The following is a 6,371-nucleotide window of genomic DNA, read 5'->3' as shown; positions in this document are numbered from 1 at the left end:
CCTCTCACTAAAAATGTTCAGGATACACCCACGGAAAACCCTCAAAGCACTCACGGTACGATCGTCCACACTCTACACCTCTAAAAGGGAAGCCAAAGTCCCCGAAGCATCTCGAAACTTCTTCCTGAGCACAAGAGATACAAAGGATCGGGTAGCCCCCGAATCAAACAGAACATGAGCAGACAAAACATTTACCAAAAAGGTCCCTATACAAGATCAAACCAAGCCTAATCATAAACAAAGAAAGCAATAAAAGATAGAGATAAAAAAACATACTAGTAACCATATCCAGCGTTGCACGGGCCTCATCGGTGGTCAGCTGAAAAGCCTGACTCTTCACCACAGGAACCTCCGCCTTGCCCTGGCAGCCATCAGTAAACCTCAAGGTGGCTAGCGTAGGCGTCGTCACTGCTCCTCCTGACAACCTCAGGCAATCAGCCTTTTTGTGGCTGGCCTGCTTGCAATGGAAACAAATCAAGGCACTCCAGGGGGAAATCCCTACTCATATGACTAGTCTGCTCACACCTACAACAACCCGAACCCGTTGAATAACACGTCCCACTTTACTGCTTGCCACACTTGCTGCAACGACCTCGGCCCTGCTGGCCCCTAGAATGCGAATCAGAAACCTTAGGCTTCTTGGCTTGGCCCCCAACAGTCTGTACCTGCTCCAGCTTGCGTTTTGACCGAAGCTCCAGCTCAATCTCCTGCTCACGGGCCCTCTCAATCATATCATTCAGGGTCTTGCACCCCGAATAGGTCACAAACTCCCTAATATCCTCCCTCAGCATGTTATGATATCTCGTCTTCCTCATCCCCTCATCCACAACGTACTGAAGGATTAACAGTGCTTTCTCCCTGAATTTGGCGGTAATCTCCGCCACAGTCTCTATAGTCTGGCAAAGGTCCTGGAACTCCCTCGACAACTGCTGCACCTCGATAGCTGGTGCAAACTCCCTCTGAAACCTCTGAACAAAATCCTCCCAGGTCATCATTGCCACTGCGGCTGTTCCTACAGCTCAGGTAACCTCCTCCCACCAGTCTCGGGCTCTGTCCCTCAGTAGGCAGGATGCAAATTCCACCTTTGCCCCTTAGGGCAAAAGCTCGTCCGCTGGGCATTCTCCATGTCAGCGATCTAACGACGGCTAGTGATGGGGTCCTTAGCTCCAAAGAACTCAGGAACTCCACAGACCTTGAACTCCCGAAATGAGGGAGCTCAAGCTCCAATCTGGCCCACAACAATCTCGGCTCGAAAAAGTCCTGAGCCTCTCATCCATCAGCTCCATAATCCCATCCTTGATGGTAGTGAACAACACATGGGTACCATCCAAGATACCGCGATTAACCTCAGCTGAAATGAACTCACGCAGCTTCTCATTAATGGGTTCGGTACCTGAACCAGAACCCGAACCTGAACCTCCTCGAGTAGTCATCACCATCCTCACTAAAACATAACATATAAACAATCAGTTTATGACTCAAAGGAAAATTCCCATAAAAAGGCCTCCTTAGAGTTGTCAGGTCCACTCTTGTCTCGGGTACAGGTCATGTGCTTCCAGTAGTACGAGCCCAATACTACCTTCCACACCTACCGGTACCTTCCTTTCCTACCAGTACCTTCCTCAACGTCAAATCTGATTCCTCTAAGTCACCACACAGCAACAACATATCAAACTAATGCCATCCAACACACATAACCTACACTTTCCTAGGGAATCTCAACCCTCACCACTCACAATACCAAGAACCTCAATCAACACCGTTGGTTGCCTTATGCATGAAAGTTGTACACAAAATAGGATCACATACATTGTCAAATGAAGATTCTACCCTAAGTCCACAACCAAACAAGGAACGAAAAATGAAGCTAAATCAATCATTCTAGGGCTATATAATCCTAATCATATACAACTTTGAAAGCATACACTTAGCAAATAATTGAGCCGATATCAATCCCAAGTAATACATAACATCAAGTTCTACTAGGCTATTAGGCACCACACAAACCAGGCAATTCTATCATATGATTCTTGAAGGTATCTTTAGCCCTAATCTAGCATGCACTTCTCATATCAAGCATACTAATCATAACACATAAGTATGGGTAATTTTGGGAACCGCTTACTTGAGCTCGGCTGATCGCACACATCACAACCCCTTCTTTTTTATAAAACCTTCTAGGAGTTTTAAATTTATTATCTTAAGAAAATTATCATTTCCTCAGTTTGAGTCCCGACACACCCGAAAGTGTGCCCGAATCCCTCAAACCAAGGCTCTGATACCAACTTGTAACAACCCAAAAACCATACTAATTTTTTTCATTTAAAAACTATTAACTTTATTCATTAATTGTATCAAAAACCATCATTCATTACAGTAATTTGAAATATCAAAGTACAAATATATCAAGTGCGGAAATCATATGGGGAGGATGTTGTGCCATCACGCCGGACCCTTCCCTTTTGAAGTGGAAGTACCTAAAACCATAAATAGAAACTGTAAGCATAAAGGTTAGTGAGCTTCCCAAAATACCACATACAACATACACATAATATAACAACACATGGCCGTTTCAGGTCCGTATCAACCCAAATAACAACAATTAGTTGTATCGGGTCCGTATCAACCCCCGAGTCTGTATGACTCCGAGCCCAAATTAGCTCCATACATAAATCATGAAATCACATTAGTCAAAATCATAAAATGGCATACATTCTACTCATACAATACAGTGGGACGGCCTTGGTGCCTTCGACCCACTTAAGGTGGTAAGAAGACTCACCTCACAGACAGACGAAAAGCTGGAAGACACGCTGCTTTGCAATCCACGCTACTGGCCACCTTTATGAATAACAGTACCAAAACTCAACTACCATTCAAACACCTAAAATAACCCTAGGTCAAACTCTAGTCAAAATCATGGTTAAGCCAAAAGTCAACCGGGACAAATCCATTGGTCCAAGCCCTAAAAAAAGGTCTCACGTCGTGAACATTCCCTGGTCACGTCGTGAGAGTCGACCAGGTCCAGAGTCAGTGACTCGATCCACACTCAGTTAACTCATTCGCGGGTTCCCCCCCTTCCCCCCCCCCCCCCCGATCTCACGTCGTGAGCACCTCCAGTCTCATGTCATGAGGTTCGTCTGAAGCTAAAAGTCACGACTTTAATCCCTTAATCCACTAAGACTTCAAATCTACTTCATTCAGACGTTAAAGGGGACCCCTAAGGTTCATAAAAATGTTTTCTTTAAGGCCATACTTGCAACTTGCATGAACCAACTAGTTCTAGGTCAAAAATAGGAAGAATATACAACACTTTCCCATGCATGGCTCTATTACTTCACCCGCTTCCAGATCTGAACAACATGATGGTCAAGGAACTCCTGAGATCCATAAAGTTGCCAAATTTATGGGTTTACCTCACTCAAACAATGCTAAATATGAAGAGATATGGGCCAACAAGCTACATCTTCTTGAAAGATGAATAAAGTTTGAATCTTTAGGACTTACAAAGGTCCAACAACAAGTAGGGATGCAGCTGGAAAATGATTCAATCAAGCTCTACCACCTAAACACTTCTTCTCTTCTTCTCTTCACCTTCCACAAGCTAAAGTTGCACTCAAAAGACTAAAAGATTCAAAATGAATGGCAATAGGGTTTCTGGAGGCTTAGAGTGTGAAAGAGGTTGAGGGTGAACAACCCTAGCCCTCACATTCCTTTAAATACCGAAACAATTAGGGTTTGGCGATCAGGCCACTCTCACATCGTGAGCAACAAGGGTTCACGTCTTGAGGGCCAAAAATAGGAGTAAACCAAGTCAACTTAGCTCACGACGTGAGAGGCATTGCTCATGTTGTGAACTCGGCCAAAGACTTAAAATGATAAGACTTCAAAGTTGTACCTCGAACTGGGTGTTACAACTCTCCCCCACTTGAACCTGACTTCGTCCTCGTAGTCCTAAGCTTCGAACAGATTGGGGTAATGCTCCCTCATATCCGCCTCAGGTTCCCATGTCCATTCGGAACCTTTCCGATGCTGCCACTGCACCTCCATTAGATTCACCTCCTTGTTGCACAAAATCTCCATTTTTTGATCGGGAATTGTAATTGGCCTATCCACATAGTTCAGTCGATTAACTACTTGTATATCATCTAACAACACAACTGCAGAGTCATCGGCCACACACTTCTGAAGCTAAGACACATAGAAGGTGTTATGAATCTGGAGGAGCTCATCGGGCAAATCCAGCCGATATGCGACCTTGCCCACTCGGGCTAAAATCCTAAAAGGTCCAATGAATCTGGCTCCCAACTTGCACCGCTTCCGGAACCGGATGAAACCTTTCCAAGGTGACACCTTCAGAAGCACCCAATCTCCCACCTAAAACTCAAGATCTGAACGTCGCCGATCTGCATAACTCTTCTGCTGGCTCTGCACGACCCGCAACTTGTGGTGCACCTGTTGAATCAATTCTGTAGTCTTGAGTATAACTTCTGTACTCCCCATGACTTGATGCCCGACCTCCCCCAGCAAACCGGGGTCCTGCACCTTTTTCCATACAACATCTCAAATGGCGGCCAATCAATACTGGCATGATAACTGTTGTTGTAGGAGAACTCGAAAAAGGAAGGTGAGTATCCCAACTTCCTCTAAAATCCAACACACATTCCTGGAGCATATCCTCGAGCATCTGAATCGTCCGCTCGCTTTGGTCATCGGTCCGAGGGTGGTATGCTGTGCTAAAATGCAACTAATTACCCAACTCCTCATGGAACTTCCTCCATAAGAGGTGGACGGTTCTGGGAGGATAATTCTAGGGTTTCTAGAATATCCCTTATAGATAATTAGGGAGTAGATAATTACCAAATTTGAGATATTAATATAATATTAAAATTAGGATTATCTAGGGTTTCCTAATTCAACTATAAAATGATCCTATTGGATCCAATTTTTAGCCACTCCTCTTTTCCAAGGCATAACTAAAAATTTGATCCCGTCTCTCCTCTCCCTCTTCAAATTTCCTAGTTGCTAGGGTTGGGTGTGAACCATCAGAGGCACGAGATTTATGGTGCTCACTTCCAAAAGCTTTGAAAAATGTTTTTAGATTTGCTTACAATAATAACAAATCAAGAGGTATGTAATCTTCCTTTATGAATTCTGATTTCATTAGGGTTTTGTAGTTTGATAATTCATAGTATGTTGCCTTTATGTGAAAGACATAGATCCCTTAGGTTACATGTGCCCTAATACGATTAATTGTTAATTGTTTTTTACGCTTAGAGCATAGTTGTTGTAACCTGTGTTTCCATCAGTTTGGACCATCCTAATGGATAAAGTCGGAAAATTTATCCATTATGAAGCTATTTAGGAACTAGATCTGAGGTTAGGGGCCTTGGTCTGAAGAGATTAAGCAATTAATAAAGATTTTGGCCTTCTGGCCAGAAGTCACGACGTGACATAGAATGTGTCACGACGTGACGGTAGACCTGGCAATTCCAGACACGAATACATGAATCTGTGAGAGACACGACACGACACGAATACACGAAACGAATACATCTTAAAAATTGAGATAAAGCTTATTTCTCATCGTGTAATCGTATCGTGTCAAATTCGTGGCTGACACGTTTTCATGACACGAATACACGAATTGCCTGGTCTACGTGACGGTGCCCAGAATCATGATTGTTTTATCGTTGCATTCTCACGATGTGACCAATGGATGGTCACAATGTGACGTCGACTTTGACTAAGCTGATCGTTGACTTTTTGACCAGTTTCACTTTTGGTCAAACTTGGGTAGAATTGAGCATTTGACTAAGGATTAGTTTTGCTTTGGTTTTAGGAAGTTTGGGTTGCCTGTTTTGATGCTGAGGTAGCTGTTAGGCTTCTGTCGAGTAGTTCAGGTGAGTCTTCTCACTATGCTCGTGGGTCGAAGGCACCAATGTCGACCCACTAGATTATGTTATGTAGAATGCTATCTGTCTTTGTGACTTTTGCATGTATGTTTGGGTTGAAATAAACCCCAGGACGGGTCCCTTTAATTGGGTTGAAATATACCCTAGGGCGGGGCCATTGATATGCATTGGGTTGAAATATACCCCAGGACGGGTCCCATTGATAGGTGTTGGGTTGAAATATACCCTAGGACAGGGCCCATTGATATGTATTTGGTTGAAACATACCCCAGGGCAGGGCCCACTGATTTGTATGATATGTGATACTTTGGGGAACTCACTAAGATTTATGCTTACGGTTTATGTTTATAATGTTTTCAGGTGCTTCTGGTTTCAAAGGAATGGCCCAACTTGATCGCACTGCATCCCCTGAAGATCTATTCCACAATGAATGTTTATGATTTTACTTTGATGTTT

The sequence above is a fragment of the Lactuca virosa genome, chromosome 9, assembly GCF_052849685.1.
Source record: "Lactuca virosa cultivar CGN04683 chromosome 9, Lactuca_virosa_CGN04683_v6, whole genome shotgun sequence".
Lineage (NCBI taxonomy): Eukaryota > Viridiplantae > Streptophyta > Magnoliopsida > Asterales > Asteraceae > Lactuca > Lactuca virosa.
This window is presented reverse-complemented; position numbering follows the sequence as displayed.